Below are 20,187 nucleotides of genomic sequence, written 5' to 3'. Positions count from 1 at the left end.
TGTGGGCAAGTTCTAACCCAGAACCAAGGCATACAATCAGGGGTTCTCATAACATTCTGATATGGGAATTGGGGTGTCTTTGAGAGCAACAGAGTCATTCTCAACTATTGGTTGAGTTCTTATCCAGGAGTTAGGGTGCCATACTGTCATGATCACACAAAGCTTCCACTCAGTCAGTGGCCTCTATGTTCTTGTCTTATGAATTTAAAGAATGAAATCCACAGACCATGGAGGGTGAATTTTAGAAAGGTAATTTTGTAGAGATTATAGACAGAATTTAAGAGAAGGAGGGAATACAGAGTTCCTGTCCAAGAAGAGGTAATAGGGGGTTCTAGAAAATGGAAAATGCCTACCAAGAGACCATGATTAGGGTCTTTTGGGGGACTGGGAAAATGAGAAATCTCCCAGGAATATTAATCCTTCATGATGGTTGCAATCTTATCTCTTCTAAGAAAAAGGACTTCCTTTAAGAAGAAGGAGATGAGGGAAATAATATAGATTCTTCCTTACAGGCTAAACAACATTATAAAATATTTTTATTCATTTATTTGGGGGGGGGAATGTATGCGTATGGACAAACCAGAACTTCCTGCCACTGTGAATCCAGTTGCATGTGTTACTTTTTGTGTTTGGCTTTATGTGGCCCCTGCGGAATCAAACATAGGTTATCAGGCTTTGCAAACAAGTGCCTTTATCTATTGAGCTATCTCTCCACCCCTCATCAACATTTCTTGCCTTCAGCCCCTTTTACTTTACTTTCAGGGGCCCTTAAACTGACTCAATTCCTATTAGTTCCTTCTAACCAAGAATTCTACAATAACAAATGGGCTCCGGCATTACTTCCTATGAATAAATTAGTACTTAATAATCTAGTTGTAGTAACTAAATCCCCTCCAGGTTGTTGTGTTTGGTAGTTATACATGTTAGGTAGTTAGACAGGAATTAGCAGGCTTGGAAGCTATTGAAGATTGATGCCCCACTCAAGATCACCTTTACCCCTCACTAAGATTTAAAATATCATACGAAAGGGAGGAGAGTGGAACAAAGACCATGTTCTGTCTCTGGCCTTGGGGAGAGACTTGACGTTCTATGGTACTCAATATGTAAATTTACAAGGACATACTATGGTACTCTCCCTTAAGACTTATTCAAACTGAACTCGTCAATAACCTTCTTAAGATACCATCCCTTACCTAAAGGCATCCTAAGGAAGTTGGAGGAATACTTATCCTCTTCATGGAATAATATACTGCCTTCAGAAGCCCCTTCTTCAATGGGACTGCTTGTACTTCTAAGTTCGTCTGCTTTTCTGAGTTCTTACTAAAAACAAATATACATTTTTTAATCCATTCTTTCTTGGAATACTAGCTGAAATCATAAGCTTGTTTGCCCTGACACTCTCAGCTCTCGTGTTGTTTTTCCAGCAAAAGAGAGTGATTGAGTCCTGATATCAAATCAAGGACTTGATGGCAAGAAAATGTACAACACACACAGAAATTGTCTTTTCTGTGACACTGAGTGAGGAAGGAAAATTTCAACAAGCATAGTTTTTTTTTGTATTTTATTTTTATTTATTTATTTTTTTCTGGTGAGAGTTTTTTTTTTAATTTTTATTAACATTTTCCATGATTACAAAATATATCCCATGGTAATTCCCTCCTTCCCCACCCCCACGCTTTCCCATTTGAAATTCCATTCTCCATCATATTGCCTCCCCATTACAATCATTGTAATTACATATATACAATATCAACCTATTAAGTATCCTCCTCCCTTCCTTTCTCTTCCCTTTATGTCTCCTTTTCAACTTACTGGCCTCTGCTACTAAATATTTTCATTCTCACACAGAAGCCCAATCATCTGTAGCTAGGATCCACATATGAGAGAGAACATGTGGCGCCTGGCTTTCTGGGCCTGGGTTACCTCACTTAGTATAATCCATTCCAGGCCCATCCATTTTTCTGCAAATTTCATAACTTCATTTTTCTTTACCGCTGAGTAGAACTCCATTGTATAAATGTGCCACATCTTCATTATCCACTCATCAGTTGAGGGGCATCTAGGCTGGTTCCATTTCCCGGCTATTATAAATTGAGCAGCAATAAACATGGTTGAGCACGTACTTCTAAGGAAATGAGATGAGTCCTTTGGATATATGCCTAGGAGTGCTATAGCTGGGTCATATGGTATATCAATCTTTAGCTGTTTTAGGAACCTCCACACTGTTTTCCACAATGGCTGGACCAGACTGCATTCCCACCAGCAGTGTAGAAGAGTTCCTTTTTTTCCACATCCCCGCCAACATTTATGATCATTTGTTTTCATGATGGTGGCCAATCTGACAGGAGTGAGATGGAATCTCAAGGTAGTTTTAATCTGCATTTCCCTGATGACTAGTGACGTAGAACATTTTTTTAGATGCTTATATGCCATTCGTATTTCTTCCTTTGAGAATGCTCTATTTAGCTCCATAGCCCATTTTTTGATTGGCTCAAGCATAGTTTTTTTTTTTTTTATTTGAGAGCGACAGACACAGAGAGAAAGACAGATAGAGGGAGAGAGAGAGAATGGGCTCGCCAGGGCCTCCAGCCTCTGCAAACGAACTCCAGACGCGTGCGCCCCCTTGTGCATCTGGCTAACGTGGGACCTGGGGAACCGAGCCTCGAACCGGGGTCCTTAGGCTTCACAGGCAAACGCTTAACCGCTAAGCCATCTCTCCAGCCCTCAAGCATAGTTTTTATATGAAGTCCATTTAAGGAATAATGTATGAGTGACTAACCACCTCCTTCTTGGACATCTCTAAATGTTTGAATCCAGAAGTCAGAGTCAGACAGACTTAGCCTCTAGCCCTACTAAATTGCAAAACACCCTTTACCCATCCTCAGATTCATTTAGAAAAGTCTAATCGTAATGCTCTGTCTTTCTGAATTGTTGGGAGGCTGAGATTCTCTCTGAAACTGATTCAGAAAATGGCAACTTATTTACTTCTAATTTTTTATATTACTTGTTTGCATAGAGTGAAAGAGAGGAAGCATTTCCATTACAAACTCCTGACAAATGTGCCACTTTGTGTATTTGGCTTTACGCGGGTGGGTACTGAGGGAATGAACCCAGGCTGCCAAACTTTGTAAGCAAGTGCCTTTTACAGCTGGGCCATCTCTCTAGCCCTTATTCACTTTTTCAAAAAGGGTCTTTATTTGGTTTTTCGATGTAGGGTTTTACTGTAGCCCAGGCTGACCTGGAATTCACTATGTAGTTTCAGGGTGGCCTCAAACTCATGGTGATCCTCCTACCTCTGCCTCCCAAGTGCTGGGATTAAAGGGGTGTGCCACCACACCAGGCTCTGAAAGAGGGTCTTGAGGCAGGAGAAAGGGATAGAGGGTGAGATCATAAGGCCTGGTACAAAAGCTGCAGATTCAGCATAAGAATAAAAACCAGTGGGCAAAGAGAAAAGTCAGGAGTTCCCATTTCTAGGTAAAGCAAATCTGGCCACTGGCATAGGGTGGGTGCAGAGGCTCTCTAGAGTGTCTGAAAGTGAGCTGGGATAATTATAATACTAAAATGCACATCCCAGGGTGGAGATTCAAAGTGCTATTGTGACATGTGTTGCATGACATTGTATATATAACTACATGTAACAGATAGCACATACATGTGATAGCCTAAATTATGCAGATGACCTCCAAAAGCTTGCACTATGCAAAAGATCCCCCAAAGTCCAGGTTATATGACATAATAACCCCTATTGGTACAGCAGGGTCTTTGAGCTGTTAAACTTGTTCTCTACTCTGGCCCTTTTCTCCATTGGAAATGTATGTTTTTCTAATAGATTGACTCAATTTCTGCTGTTATTCATATGTCTTTGTCCAATTTCTTTCTGGTACACAAGATCCTGGAACCACTCTGGAGGTGCCCACTGAACACTGATATCCAAATATCAGTATCACACTGTAGCCCAGGCTGGCCTCCGATTTATCACAATCTAGACTCAGCTTCCCAAATGCAGGGCTTACAGGTGTAAGCCCCCGTATCCTACAGAAAGTGGCAATGTGGTAGAATTGGAGCTCTGGGAAGGATTCATAATGACATAGGAAAGAGGGAAAGACAGGGCTCTGGGATTAAAATCCTCCAGGATTATGACTCTCAAACCTTGGGTCCTTATTCAAGTTTATAAAATAATTGATAAAACATGGACACAGAGGAAAGTACACTATGGAGGCTTTATTAGAGTAGGGTGGAAACAAGAGTGGAGAAAAAGTGTGAATGCTCCCAAACCAAGGGCAATTCCTCCTCAGGGAGAAGGAAAGACAGGGAAAGAATGTCTTTTACATGGGGAAAAGTCTCTTTTGGGGGAATAAAATCTCTCTCACACATGTGGCTAACATGCATTTATATGAACTAGACATTCAATTAGAATGAGCCTCACTGCCAAGTGGCCTCGAACTCACGGCAATCCTCCTACCTCTGCCTCCTGAGTACTGGGATGAAAGGTGTGCGCCACCATGCCCGGCTCCCTGACAGTAACTTTAAAAAATTCAGGTAACATAAAATTAACCTTTGTCTTGCTTTGTTTTGTACTATTTTGTGACAGGGTAGCCTTGAACTCACTATGATCCTTCTGCCTCAGGCTCCCAAGTGTGAAAGTGTAGGCATGAGCTATGAGCTATGAGCTACCACACCTGCTTAAAATTAACCACTTTAAAGTAAATTCTAGGGCTTGAGAGATGGCTTAGCAGTTAAGCGCTTGCCTGTGAAGCCTAAGGACCCCGGTTCGAGGCTCGTTTCCCCAGGACCCACGTTAGCCTTGCAGTGGCTGGAAGCCCTGGCGCACCCATTCCCTCTCTATCTGTCTCTTCTCTCCCTCTCTCTCTGTCACTTTCAAATAAATAAATAAAATATGAACAAAAAATATTTAAAAAAATAAAGTGAATTCTAATGCCTTTATAATATTGTAAAATTGTCACCATCTCTGTCTAGCTCCAAAATGTTCATCAACCCCAAAGGAGATGCAGAATGATAGCTTTTCTATAGATCAAATTATTTTGAGCCATGTGAGTGGCAAAGGAAATGACACCACAATGAGAATATCAAGATCATATTCTAAGGCTGAGTAGGTAAGTACATGACTACCTTCCTTATCCTCTGATTTCTAGAATGAGGATATCTGTGAAAGCTCAACAAAATAGTGGTACAATACCTAGCCAACTTGATTTACAGGTCACTTTCAGGAGTTTTCATGTCACAAATGGTCAACTTGCAGATTTTTATAGCTTCCTTCCCTTTTCTAGCCACCATCACAGACTACAGTTTTATTTAGGCACATTACTCAACTAGGTTCTCTGCCAACTTCCTGTAACACAATTTATCACTGACCCAGTCTAGGTGCTTGCTAATTCACTCAGAATTAATTGTGCACTTTAATCATTTTCATTGAATCAGTTCCCATGTCTGTAGCTTTTATAATCATTAGTACTGGCTTCATACTGATTAAAATTTCCCATCAGTTGTATATGATGCATCATGATCAATTTTCTCTTTAATTTTTCTTCTGTGACTCATAAATTGGCTTGGAAGGCAGTTTCAAAAAAAAGTTAAATGTTTGCAAGTGATAGAATTATCTATGAAATAAACATTCTTTTTATTCTTAGTGAAATACTCAGGAGAATGCACTCTGTTTTGTTGACATAATCTGGTTCAATTACAGTCAAAATTAATAATCATCATTTCACTACAGATGTTAGAATCTTCATTTTCTATGAGAATTCCCACTCCTTTTTTTCCTTGGTTTTCATGGCATAATAGAATAAAAGCATTTTTTCTTTTCAAAAAAGTGTGTGTTTCTGTATGTGTGTGCATACACATGTGTATGTGAAGGCAAGCGGACAACTTTGAGTTTTGCTTCTCAGGTGTTGCCCACCTTTTATTTGGACAGTCCCTCATTGGCCTAGAATTCGCCAAGTACAATGCACTAATTGTCTGTTGATCCAAAATGATCTACCTGTGTTGGTCTGCCTAAGCACTGGGATTATAGGTGCATGCCACCACACCTGGCTTAATATCTTGACTAGACACAGTATGACTTTCTTTGCATATGTTTTAACTCTGCAGTCTTCAGGAAGGTCATCTTGAACTCCTTGAACCTTGTTGTTGCAGCCTCTCTTTTGTAGCCATTCTGTAACTTGCATACATGCATTCATAAGCACACACACATATATCTGTAGATTATAGATATAGTTTGTGTGATGAGAAATGTGTGATCTGATAGTTCATATTAGTAATTAAGATTGGCATAAGGGGGCTGGAGAGATGACTAAGCCGTTAAGCACTTTCCTGTGAAGCCTAGGGACCCTGGTTCAAGGCTCGGTTCCCCAGGACCCATGTTAGCCAGATGCTCAAGGGGGCGCTTGCATCTGGAGTTCGTTTGCAGTGGCTGGAAGCCCTGGTGTGCCCATTCTCTCTCTCTCTCTCTGTCTACCTGCCTCTTTCTCAAATAAATTAAAAAAAAAAAAAGATTGGCATAAGGAACCGTGTTTGTCAGTGGCCAACTACTGAGGGCAACTGGGACTATTTAGAAAATTACAGGAAATGGAATTGGCATACTTTGTGAATTTATTGTTATTCAGTGAATTCTGACATTTTAGAAAGACAAACTGCCTCATTCAGATGATGTAAAGATGCTACTAGATGATCTTACAAAGGACTATTTTATGGGTAAAATTGGCAACTGTAAATGAGGCCTCCATATTAGATAATGTATATTACTATAAATTTCATGATTTTGATAATTATAACTGTGGGTATGTAACAGTCTCCTGCTAGCATTTGAATATGGATAGTGTCACCCAAAGGGCCATATGTCAAAGGCTTTTTCCCCAGGGTGAAGAGGGAAGTCTTGTACGTGAGCCATTGGCTCCTCTATGCATCCCTTCATCGCATGCTGCCTCATTAGAGGCCCAAAGAAATGTGGCCTAGTCAGTCTTGGAGTACAACCCCCATAGCCATAAAAACAACTTTTTAGTTTTCATAGGTGAAATGCTTCAGGTATTTTGTTATAGTATCAGAAGCTGACTAATATAATACTGACATCAATTTATCTTCCCCATGATATTCTGAGAATATTTACTTTGCCCAAACTATTCTAGAAAGATCTTTTCAGCATTTCAGAAAAAGTTAGCTATACAGAAAAGAACAGATGAAAGTGGTTGACTGTTATCATTTGAGATGTCTAGTTAAATGTGATACTAGAATTACTTAACAATGTTTTGAATTTTTTGAAATAAATAATTTCATAATAAAACTTTAAAAATTCCATTCTCAAAGCATTCTTTTAATAGGGTAATTAACCTGTTTATATATATTATAATTATGGATATTGTACTTGGTGCTGCTATCTTTGTTTAAGTGGTTCTGAGAACTAAACCTAGGACTTCTCACATGCCAGTAGTGTTGATTCTCTTTTTTTGTTTGTTTTTTATTTTTATTTATTTATCTGAGAGCAACAGACAAAGAAAGAAGGGGAGAGAGAGAGACAGAGAGAGAATGGGCGTGACAGGGCCTCCAGCCACTGCAAACGAGCTCCAGATGCGTGCGCCCCCTTGTGCATCTGGCTAAACTGGGTCCTGGGGATTTGAGCCTTGAACCGGGGTCCTTAGGCTTCACAGGCAAGCGCTTAACCACTAAGCCATCTCTCCAGCCCCAAGTGTTGCTTCTCTTACTTGAGGTGTTCCAGATGCTATTTTTCCTCATGTATGTATGTACAGTTTATATTTGTACATCTGTAAGTATGTGGGGGCATGCATGTATATGTACATGTTTGTGGAGGCCAGAGGACAATCCCAGATGTTTTCCTCTGGAGCACCATCCACAGGTCTTAATGCAGGGTCTCTTGTTTCCTGGAGCTCACCAGTTAGATTAGACTGGCTGTCTAGTGAGTCACAGGGTTCTTCCAGAGCACTGAGGTGACAGATATATGCTGTGTCCCAGAATTTTTACATGGACACTAGGGATTGAACTCAGGTTCTCATGCTTGTAAAGCAATCACTTGATCACTTTACTCACTGAGATATCTCCTCAGCCTCCTATTTACAATTTTTCTTTCTTCCCTTTTCTGCATCTTTTGTTTCTTTCATTGTTCTTTCTATGCATGTAATCTTTTTTAAAGGTATTTAAATTTTTTGTTCATTTTATTTATTTATTTATTTGAGAGTGACAGAGACAGAGGAGAGAGAGAGAGAGAGAGAGAGAGAGAGAGAGAGAGAGAGAGAGAGAGAGAGAGAGAAAATGGGTGGGCCAGGGCTTCCAGCCACTGCAAACAAACTCCAGACGCGTGCGACCCCTTGTGCATCTGGCTAATGTGGGATCTGGGGAATTGAGCCTCAAACCGGCGTCCTTCACAGGCAAGCGCTTAACCACTAAGCCATCACTCCAGCCCAATGCATGTAACCTTTAACACATATCTACACATGACAGAATCAAAACTTTATTGGAATTTATATCTTCCTCTCTTTTATGTGTGTGTGTGTGTGATGTGGTATGTGATGTGATGTGATGTGATTGTATGTGTGTGTGGCATATGCACTTGTGTGTGTGCAGAATCATGCATACTGTGAGTGTGAAGTCCAGAGGAGAACATTGGTTGTTTTCCTCTATCACTCCTTTGTATATTTCTTTATGCTGGAGTTTCTCCCTCAACCTGAAGCCACCACTTTGGTCAGTGATTCTTCAGTCTCCATTCCTGACTATTGCAGAACATACGAGGTGTTGCATTCAGGTTCACACTGCTGGCAGAAATCACCCAACCAAGAGCAACTTGTGGGGAAAAAGAGATTTTTTTGGCTTACATGCATGAGGGGGAAGCTCCATAATGGCAGGGAAAATGATGGCATGAGCAGAGGGTGGACATCACCCCTGTCCAACATCAGGTGGACAACAGCAATAGGAGAGTGTGCCAAAAACTGGCAAGGGGAAACTGGCTATAAAGCCCTTAAGCCTGCCTCTAACAATACACTCCCTCCAGGAGGCATTAATTCCCAAACCTCCATCAGCTGGAAACCTAGCATTCAGAACACTTAAGTTTATGGGGGACACCTGAATTAAACCACCACATTAGTTGTTACAGAGATACATGGCCACACTCCCATTTATCCATCAATCCAGACATGAGGAGTTGAAGTATTTTCTTTCCATAGATTATTGGATTGAGTACACAAATGAATGGACCTCTGGATTGATATACCTTGGTCCCATGTTCTCCTTGAATTTAATCTGTTTCATGTGTCAAATTGAGTTTTATTTTAAAATGCTGATAATCCTATGAAGAGTAAATTATTCTATTAAGCTATTGTCTAATTGAAGGGGATTAACTTTGTTGGAGGCCTTTGGGTGGTTTATTTATTGAAACATTCTTGAAGTTGCCCAGCAAGTGTCCAGAAGCTCAGATAAAATATGAATCTCATTCATCTTAATAATAAGATTTTCTTAGAATAATAATTCTATTAAATGTCACTTCTCATCCTCAGGCTCTCTTGATTTAATCCAGAATAGTTCTATTGCAGCCAGCATCTTTTGTGGATTGTACATGTTAAATTAATTATAAGATTTAAAATATGATTAGCTCTGTTCATGTTTGACTTGATCTTTGTCCTTTTCACCCTTTTATTTTCTTTTGTAGACTCAGTTCTTATTTACCTCAGTGATAGCATTGAATATGATAGGCCTAATAGGATTAAACATGGAAATCTTGTCAAAAAATTATCAACTTCATATCCCTAAAATATACTTATGATGATTAATTCACTGCACATATGATTAAAAACATTAAATCACACTAAACTTTACATGTAAAATAGTCAAGGAAATTGGAATCAAGCCAGGTGCCCATCATTGGATGAATGGATAACCAAGATGTGGTATACCTACATGATGGGATTCTACTCAGCAGTAAGAAAAAAATGACGGGCTGGAGAGATGGCTTAGCGGTTAAGCGCTCGCCTGTGAAGCCTAAGGACCCCGGTTCGAGGCTCGGTTCCCCAGGTCCCACGTTAGCCAGATGCACAAGGGGGCGCACGCGTCTGGAGTTCGTTTGCAGAGGCTGGAAGCCCTGGCGCGCCCATTCTCTCTCTCTCCCTCTATCTGTCTTTCTCTCTGTCTCTGTTGCTCTCAAATAAATAAATAAAATATTTAAAAAAAAAAGAAAAAATGACATTGAAATTTGTAAAAAAAATATATGGTCCAACTTGAAACAGATCATTCTAAGTGAACTCATACAATCACAGAAAGACAACCATCACATGATCTCACTCATCTGCAGTTCCTGACATGGATCAGCCCAAGTTGCTGACATAACTGAATATCATCTTGAGGCTTGGACAATAGGGAGGGTAGGGCTTAGGGGAAGGGGGAAGTTGGGGGAACACAAAACTGAACCCAAATTGAACTGGTACCTACTATAGAATCCTATATCCTGGAAGTCAGACTAAAAGGTAGAACCCTCAAGAAGATTTTATGGGGAACACCTGAATTGAAGGGCCTTGGAGAAGGTGAGAGGAAGCCTAACCTCAAATTTCTCTTGTTTCTCTTTCTTCTCTGTCTTTTTCTTTTTTCTTTTCCCTTGGCAGTGGCCTGTAATTCCCTGTACCAGGATGTGGTTTACATCTACAATGAGTTGTTGGTCAGAAAGACCTACTAGAACTCCCAAAACAAACAAGATAGGCTTCTGTCAGAGCACTTGATTCCCCACCAGAGGTTAATGTTAATACCCTACTGCTGAAGAAACCTTTTGCTGTTGGCTAGGACCATGGAGAAAACTGGTTGGAATCTGGAGGAAAGCCAGACAATTAGCTCATCTAATGCTGGAAGGCGCTATATGAGCTACTGGGGGAAAGTGGCCAACATCTGTCCAAACAACTAAAAGTGTAACCTGCAATGATGCTCACACAAGTGCAATAGTGGCACATAGCCATGGTGGGTAACCAATTGCTCTTGTATTGGCTAACAGATCCTCTCAGTGGAAAGGAAACCATATCTGGAACTGGGAAACAAGTCAGAATCATATCTAGATAATGATTCTGCTTTCCATTGTCAAGCTCCCACTAACCTTAGATTATAAGAAGGCCTGCATCCTTTTTAATTCTTTCTAAATTAATAATGGTTATCCCATCTAAATGGTGATGATTTCATTCGCCATTGGAGAATCTTCTTATCTTTTTCAAATGGGAGCTGTACCTGAAGAGATAAACGACTCAGTGCACTCTACCCTGGTCCCAGCTGAAACCACAGAGGAATTGGGGAAATGAGCAAGAGTGCTGCTTTCTTAGTGAATCTGATATCAGCACAAAGGTGATGGAGATAGGTACTGAGGACACTCAACACCTACCAAACCAGAGATCCAGAAGCTCCTAAGTGCCCATCACTGAAATAGGCTTAAAATGCTCCCAGCAAGGCTCAGAGAATTTTGTGGAAGAGGGAGCAGAAAGACTGTTAGAGCCATAAGTTGGGACATTTTGCATAGAGACATTGCCTCCTCCTCCCATAATGCATGACCCATCATCCCCACAGGGTTGACCTACATCCCCAGTGAGGAAGGCATCTTCAGAAAAAGGGCAGAGAGGAGGGAAAGGATGATACCAATATGTACTGTTTACATACAAAATATGTGCATATCTAATAAAATTGTTGCTTAAAAATATCTGCATGTCTAGACAACAGAAAAACAGCCAGAATATTGAGAATCTGTATTCTTGATTAGAACATAAACTTTTATTAATCTTTGACTTTTTAAATATTTTAAAAAACTTTTATTTATTTATTTGCAGTGAAAGAGAGAGGGAGAGAGAGAGAGAGAGAGAGACGGAGAAGAAAGACAGACACAGAGAGAGAATGGGCACTCTAGGGCTTCCACCCATGGCAAACAAACTCCAGATGCCTGTTCCCCTTGTGCATCTAGCTTACTTTGGTTCTGGGGAATAGAATCTAGGTCCTTTGGCTTCGCAGGCAAACACTTTAACCGCTAAGCCATTTCTCCAGCCAAATTAAATATTTTTCAATTGTTGTAAAGAAAAGAAAAACAGATGAGCAAAAAAATTGAGCCAAGGACACTTTCTGGAGAGAATTCAGACATTTAAATATGGGGTATTTTCTTTTGTTCCCTGTTGTCATAAAACTGCAATATCTCTACAGCAGAGCTAACTGCTTAATAGCATCAGAAAAAACAAAAATCCATTTCAATCAAAGGAAAAGTATCTGAGCTTCCCAAAGTGTTCCTTTAAAGCAAGAGCTATACCTTTATTGTTAGATTCTTTTAATAAAAATAATTTATTACCATATGTTAATTATACATGATAGTGGGTTTTATGATGGCATTTTCATACAAGTACATAATGTACTTTGGTTGTATACCCCCCCATTACTCTCTCTTGTCTTTTTCCCACTCCTAATGAGCTTTCTGTTCCCAACTAGTTCCCCTTCTACTTATCATGTTCTTTTTTGAGACCCACTGAATTTAATTAGGGTTGCACAGGAGTATAGGTAAAAGGTTACTTATAGTAGCATAGGCAACTTACCAGTGGCCATGTCAGGCCTGTCTGTATTTGTGCATGTGTGTATATATATATATATATACATAGAGATAGATGGATAGGTAAACTGAAAGAGAGAGAGAGAGAGAGAGAGAGAGAGAGAGAGAGAGAGAGGCCCCGAGAGGTGTAGCTCAGGCTGTTCTTGATCTTGTTATGTAGTAGAGGTTGATCTTGTACTTCTGCTTGTCCTAAGTGCTGGGATTACAAATTCTTTGTTTAAAATATTTTAAATTTATTTTTATTTATTTAAATTTTTTGTTTATTTTTATTTATTTATTTGAGAGTGGCAGAGAGAGAGAAAGAAGCAGAGAGATAGAGAGAATGGGTGAGCCAGGGCTTCCAGCTACTGCAAATGAACTCCAGACACGTGCGCCCCTTGTGCATCTGGCTAACGTGGGTCCTAGGGGATAGAGCCTGGAACCGGGGTCCTTAGGATTCACAGGCAAGCGCTTAACCACTAAGCCATCTCTCCAGCCCTATTTTTATTTATTTATTTGAGAGTGAGAGAGAGAGAATAAATGAGTACGCTAGGGCCTCCAGCCACTGTAGACAAACTCCAGATGCAGGTACCATCTTGTGCATTTCACTTACATGGGTCCAGGGGAATTGAACCTGAGTCCTTTGGTTTGCAGGCAAGTGCCTTAACTTCTAAGACATCTCTCCAGCCCATAACTTACTATATAGATTAGGAAAATTCAGTGATAGAAAGTAGATTACAAGTTACTGTGGCTGTTTAGAGAGGGAAACACGGAGTTATTAGTTAATGGTTATGGAGTTTTTTGGGGGGATGATTAAAATATTCTGGAAGTAGATAGTGGTAGTTGAAGATCATGTAAATGTTTTTAATTCCATAATAAAATGTATAATATGTCAAGCTTTATATTTTAATTTTTTGATGTCATTTTAAAATGACAATGTAATGTATTCTAAATGGATGAAATATGTGGTGTATGAATTATAACTCAAAAAAACTGTATGTCACTCAAACCACATGAGTCATCAAATCAACTTAACACTCACAGCAATATGCTAGAGGAGAATATAGGTGTGATAACACAGTTAGGGTAGGATGTTAGCAGAATGCAACACCCTAATGTTTATATGTCCAATTTCTCTTGTCCACATCACTCTTCTTTCTCTTTCGTTCTTTCTTTTTCTTTTCTTTTTTTTTTTTTTTTTGAGGTAGGGTATTGCTCTACCCCAGGCTGACCTGGAATTCACTATGTAGTCTCAGGGTGGCCTTGAACTGTTGGCAATCTTCCTACCTCTGCATCCTGAGTGCTGGGATTAAAGGCATATGCCACCGTGCCCGGCTTCACATCACTCTTTTCCACTGATGGTGTGCTGTGGAGGATCAGAAATGAGGTTTGGGCAAAAGTACTTTACAGGTGAAGAAAGTCTGAAGCTAGTTACACATATAATCTACTGAAAAGTCATAGGTGAAAGTATACTTGTCCATAACTGAAGTTTTCCATAGCCCAGTGAGAACCAACAGGACCCATGGACCCAGGTTAAGTGTGCCATAGATTGGATAATCATCCTCTAAAGGTCATGATCCTCAGAGTAGCATTATTGGGAGGTGTTATGGACCTTTAAGTGTTAGGGCCTTAAGGGAGGTCTTTGGGTCATTGGGTCATGTCCTCAAAAGGGATAGTGTGTTCAAATTCTCTCCTCCCAATCTTCTTCATGTCTTGAGGTGGGAACACTTGCTGTGATATATGCTTCCACCATGATGTGTAGCCATTGTCAATGCCTAAAGTAATGACCCACCTGATGGTGAACTTGAACCTTCATAATTATGAACCAAAATAAACCTCTTTATTTCATAAGTAGTCAGTCTTATATAGTTCATTATAGCAACATGAAGCTAACAAGCTATTCCTCCTGAGTGGCTGACTTAGAACCTCATATATACTGAGCAGTTTATGTATATTTATTATACACAAGTATTAGATACCTCATATACATAATCAATATGTGTTTATTCAATCCCTTTGGATCTATGCTCTGTGCTTGTACACTCTACTTTCTATCTAAAATATCTCATAAATTAAGTTAATAATTTTCTTGACTTTTCTTAGTATGCCTTTCATCCTTCCATTTTTCTTATCTTCTGTAACAGATTATTACAATTACTTTGTAATATAACCCATTTTACAAACAAAAAAACCTTGAAGCATAGTGGAGTTAAATAACTTGTAGGACTTTCCAAGGTCACAAATGGAGTCTAAACTCAATCCCTGGTAGTTTGACTCCATGACCTATGTTTATCATTGTGGTACATGACAAGTTGCTTCTACAAATGCATCTTTCTCTCTAGCTGTATGAACTAGAGAAATTTTGGGTGCTTAACTACTTAGCATTGTGAATGTGGAAAACTACTTTGTTTTTACAATTATCTATGTAATCTGGGCTGGTGTTGCACTTGTGATCATTCTGTTTCAGTCTTCTGAATGCAGGTATCATAGGCATGTAATCTAAAATCTTGCTGGTCATATATCATTCCTGCATAATTTAGGTAAAATAATTGAGTGAGGCCCATGGCCTTTGCAATTAGGAATGTCAGAATGTGAACCTAAATGAGGTCCATTGTGCAGTCTTTTTTTTTTTCAAGGTAGGGTCTCACTCTAGCCTAGGCTGACCTGGAATTCACTCTGTAGTCTCAGGGTGGCCTTGAACTCACAGCAATCCTCCTACCTCTGTATCCCAAGTGCTGGGATTAAAGGCATGAGCCACCATGCCCAGCTGTGAAGTCTTTTGTTTGGAGGATCAGTTGTGTGATGCACATTGTCAGAATCCTCTTTGCAATATAGTCACAACTTACATTTTCAGAATTTGTTCATTAAGAAAACATTTATGTGCATATGAACTCTAGAGTCACTTCCAGTCATGTCTTCATATTCTAAGAATTTTTGGTCTACAGATCAAAACCCACATTTGTATATGGATGGGAAGAAAGATGGCTTATATCACTGGAGCTTCATTTTAGAAAAATCAACTGGGCATTTGAGTAGCTTAGCTATGAAGGCATCTTTGTGCTTAATTCATCATAGCTACAAACTCAAAACAACACAGACACCCTTCATGGGGTATGAGCTTAAAGAAATCATGGTATATATAAGCTATTGCATACACTTCAGTCATAAAAAAGGAACTGTTGATATACACAACAACTTGGATGATCCTCAAGGAAATTATGGGATATGAAAAAAGCCTCAAAATGACACTGCATGATTTTGTTTATGTAACATTTGTGCAATAGAATAATGATGGGGGGGCAATGGATTAGTAGTTGTCATATGTACTCACAGATACATATGGAATAAGAAATTTATGTGACTATAAAGGAGTAGTACAAGAAAGTCTTGTGATGATAGCACTGTGAATTCTTGATTATGACAGTAAATATGAAAGTCTACATACATAATAGCATTGCACAGACACACAGTAATAAAATTTGAATAAGGTGTATGTATAGTATAAATATTAGTTTCTTGAGTTTGAAAATGTGCTACATTGGCATTAGTGTTAACATTGAGGAAAGCTAGGGAAAGAGTATATGAAACCTTCCTGTATATTTCTTTTGTAGACTTCTGTGAGTCTATAATTATTTCAAAATAAATTTATATACTTATATATGTACTAGTATATGTATTGATGTATAAAATAAGCAAATATATAAGTATATATACACATATATAGTGGGAGAGATATAGATGCAAGTGAATGAGTATTATCTTCAGTTTAATAACCATCTATTGATTGAAGTCTATGATCAAGATTCTGATTAATGCACAGCTGAAAGAATACATTTTCAATGGCCACCAATTCCATTAAAGAGAGTGTTTTTGAGAAGGTCTAATCAATATACCATTAATCTCTCAAGGGAAACCTATCAGCCAGTAACATCAAATAAATGAAGTTCATAAGCTTCCCTTGAAATCCACTAATTATGATTGTTGTATAATTTATTCTTCCTTATACCATTTATTTAAACCATTCTTATGAAAAACTCCAAGGATGCCCTAATTTGCCAAATGCAAACCCTAGTTGACCTTTTACACAATTTTATTTATTTATTTATTTTCAAACAGAGAGAAGAGAAGGAGAGAGAGAGAGGGAGAGAGAGAGAGAGAGAGAGAATAGGCATGTCAGGGCCTTCAGCTGCTGTAAATGAACTCCAGATACATGTACCTCTTTGCGCATCTGGCTTTATGTGGGTACTGGGGAATTGAACCCAAGCCATTAGGTTTTGAAGGCAAGCATCTTAGGTGCTGAGCCATCTCCATCTCCCTAATTGACCTTTGTTGCAGTCAGTTGTTGCTGGGACAAAGCACCAGACCCATAGTAGCTGACAAGAGGAAAGTATTTGTTTTGTCTTACAGCCTCAGCAGGAAGCTTCATGATGGCAGGGGACAGTATGGCATGAGCAAAGGCTGGGCATTACCTCTTGTGCTACAGCAGGTGAAAAAAAGCATCAGGAGAGGTGGATCTAGCTATAACCCTCCTAAACCCATCCCCCCAAAACATACCTCCTCCTCCAAAATTTCAATTTCAAGGTTTTACCTCCCAAATTGCCACCAGCTAAGGACCAAGTAGACAAAGCACATGAGTTTATGGGGGAGACATCTGATTCAGACTACCAAAACTTTTCTGCAACATTTGTCCTTGTTAAGCAATTCTCCCTTTTTCAAAAGGCTCTACTTCAGTTTCTGTGACATCATTCTTTTCTACATTCATCAGTTCTCTCAAGCTGGACATAGATGGAATCACTTCTTTGGACAGTTGGCTCGCTTTCTTGGCTGACTAGACCAGTTTTTTATGTCTCCTCAGGAAAAGTCAGACAATAAATGGTGATTCATCAAATATCAATAAAACAGCCCAACAATGAGCCAATTTTTAAAAATGTTCTCCAAAGTAACAGGGCAGGTGTACTACCTCAACAGAGACCTAATAACTTCTATAAATCGAGAGCTGAAGTCAGAATATTAAAAAAAAAAAATAGGTCCATCTTAAGGTATGTCTTTCTTTTTTTATTTTTTTTAATTTTTATTAACATTTCCCATGATTATAAAATATATCCCATGGTAAGGTATGTCTTTCAATTAGGGAAGGGACTTGAGTATAGTCTGGTGAAGCTCACAATAAAAGGATTTAAGATTTATGAACCTAGCAATTCACCAGTGGACTTTTGGACTTCCTGATGGTTCTCTCAGCAAGTTTCTTGAATATAAGTTTTTCTTTTTATAAAAATAGTGGTTTTTTTGCATAGTAAAATTATCCTAGGGCTGGAGTATATGTTGCTTAGGGGAAAAGTATTTGCTTAGCATGCAGAAGGACCTGGGTTCAGTCTCTAGCAATGAAAAATTACATTGATGAAGGCAGCAGAATAATAGAATCACGTTACTATAGATAGTAAGCTGTGCAGGTATAGTCTCAGTTTTCATTAGAAATATTGGCTGGGGAGGTTACTCTCAGGTGATCAATTGGGAATAGAGACTTTACTTCATTATGTAAGTAAGCCATATAGAAGGGAAGTGTATTCTAGGTAAAGGAACAGAAAATGTCAAGACACAGGAGAGACTATTGGTCATTTAGAACTAAATGAGTCTGTGAGGTAGTCAGTCAGATATCAGCAGGCTTAAAAGAGAATTGAAGGGGTTGGGGATGGCTTAGGAGTTAAAAGAAGTTACTTGCAAGGTCTGCTATCATGGGGACCATTGCCTATCAACTATGTGAAGCAAGACGCAAAGTGTTACATGCATCTGGAGTTTGCTTGCAGTGGAAAGAGATCCTGGTGCATGCATGCATACATACATACATACATAATTACATATTTTTTTTAAAATTTATTTATTTATTTATTTGAGAGCGACAGACACAGAGAGAAAGACAGATAGAGGGAGAGAGAGAGAATGGGCGCGCCAGGGCTTCCAGCCTCTGCAAATGAACTCCAGACACGTGCGCCCCCTTGTGCATCTGGCTAACGTGGGACCTGGGGAACCGAGCCTCGAACTGGGGTCCTTAGGCTTCACAGGCAAGCGCTTAACCGCTAAGCCATCTCTCCAGCCCAATTACATATTTTTTAAGGGGGCATTGAGGGTAGGCCTCTCCCTCATAATCAGCCATTGTATAATCAGAAAGAAACTACAGGATTCTAAATACTGCCCAAAAGAATGGGATCTGAGTCATATCTCTGTTCCTGGGTGAAAACATGGCATTCTGAACTACTCAAATGAACAAAGACATACTGTTACCTTATCCTTTAAGAGTTATTCCAATTTGCCCTGTCCATCACCTGAGCAGGACCCATGCCCTCCAGGAAACACATTCCAGAAATCTGAAGCCATAATATAAAGCCTATCTAAACATGAAGGTCAGCACAATGGTCTCTCTGTGCATTACCCACTCTCACTCCATGAGATTGTCCTCCACAATAACTATTGAACAAATGCACCCTGGCAAGAATGTTTTCCTCTATAATGTTTTCTTTGGCTATTGCTCACTCTCTTCTTTGAGTGTATCTCATGTTATTCTGTAATAAACTATCATCTGCAGTATATACATATCTATCTATATGTATCTCCTCTAAATTCATTGCCAGAAGTCGCAAGGGCTGAAGAATTGAGGGAGGCCAGAACAAGGAGCCCAGTAATGAGACCACTCAGATGAGAACATGCAGAATCAATTAATTTGGGGCTTATTATAGTCAGAACTCAGCAACTTCAAATATTTGTATTTGGTTGAAACTCAAAGACAGGTAGAGGAAGCCTTCTCCTTGGGGGTAGGGAGGAACAATGGCTTTAGATAATACATACTTGGAAGCTGTGGGAATGAGGAAGCTGTGGTCAAGGCTTCAATGGAAACAGTGCATCATACATAATTGGTAAAGAGTACACTTTTGTCTTTTTCTGAATGGACCAAAGTTTGTAATGGGGTAAAATAAGAGATGTTGACAATAACTTATTACTCTTGGCTCTTTTAGACTTAGAGATTGTGGTTTGGCTTCCTGGATTAGTTGATAGAGGAAGTTGTCTGACTTGCTGCAAATCTGGCCTGGATGGAGTAAATTGGCTTCCTGAACTGTTTGTTGTAGGTTGTAAATCAGAGTTTTCCCTTTTTTCCTTCCCTTCCCTTCCCTTCCCTTCCCTTCCCTTCCCTTCCCTTCCCTTCCCTTCCCTTCCCTTCCCTTCCCTTCCCTTCCCTTCCCTTCCCTTCCCTTCCCTTCCCTTCCCTTCCCTTCCCTTCCCTTCCCTTCCCTTCCCTTCCCTTCCCTTCCCTTCCCTTCCCTTCCCTTCCCTTCCTTCTTTCTGAGAGATGCCTGAAATGTAGCCAAAACTGCCATTAAACTTATCATCTATCTGCCTCAATCTTCCAAGTACTGGCATTAGAGGTGTGCATCACCACACATAGCCAGAGTTCTATTGTTTTATATGGTCTGGCTATATTTAGTTTCTTAAGCCCGATGTTCTTGGAGGACAGAAGGAAGGCAAGTGTGGCTGAAGGAATGAGAAAGTATTAACATAAATTGCTGGCTAATTCTTAGTTATTTTTTTTTTTAAAGAAGAGGTTTGGGGGATGGAGAGATGGCTTAATGGTTAAAGTGCTTGCC

The sequence above is a fragment of the Jaculus jaculus genome, chromosome X (assembly GCF_020740685.1).
Source record: "Jaculus jaculus isolate mJacJac1 chromosome X, mJacJac1.mat.Y.cur, whole genome shotgun sequence".
NCBI lineage: Eukaryota > Metazoa > Chordata > Mammalia > Rodentia > Dipodidae > Jaculus > Jaculus jaculus.
This window is presented reverse-complemented; position numbering follows the sequence as displayed.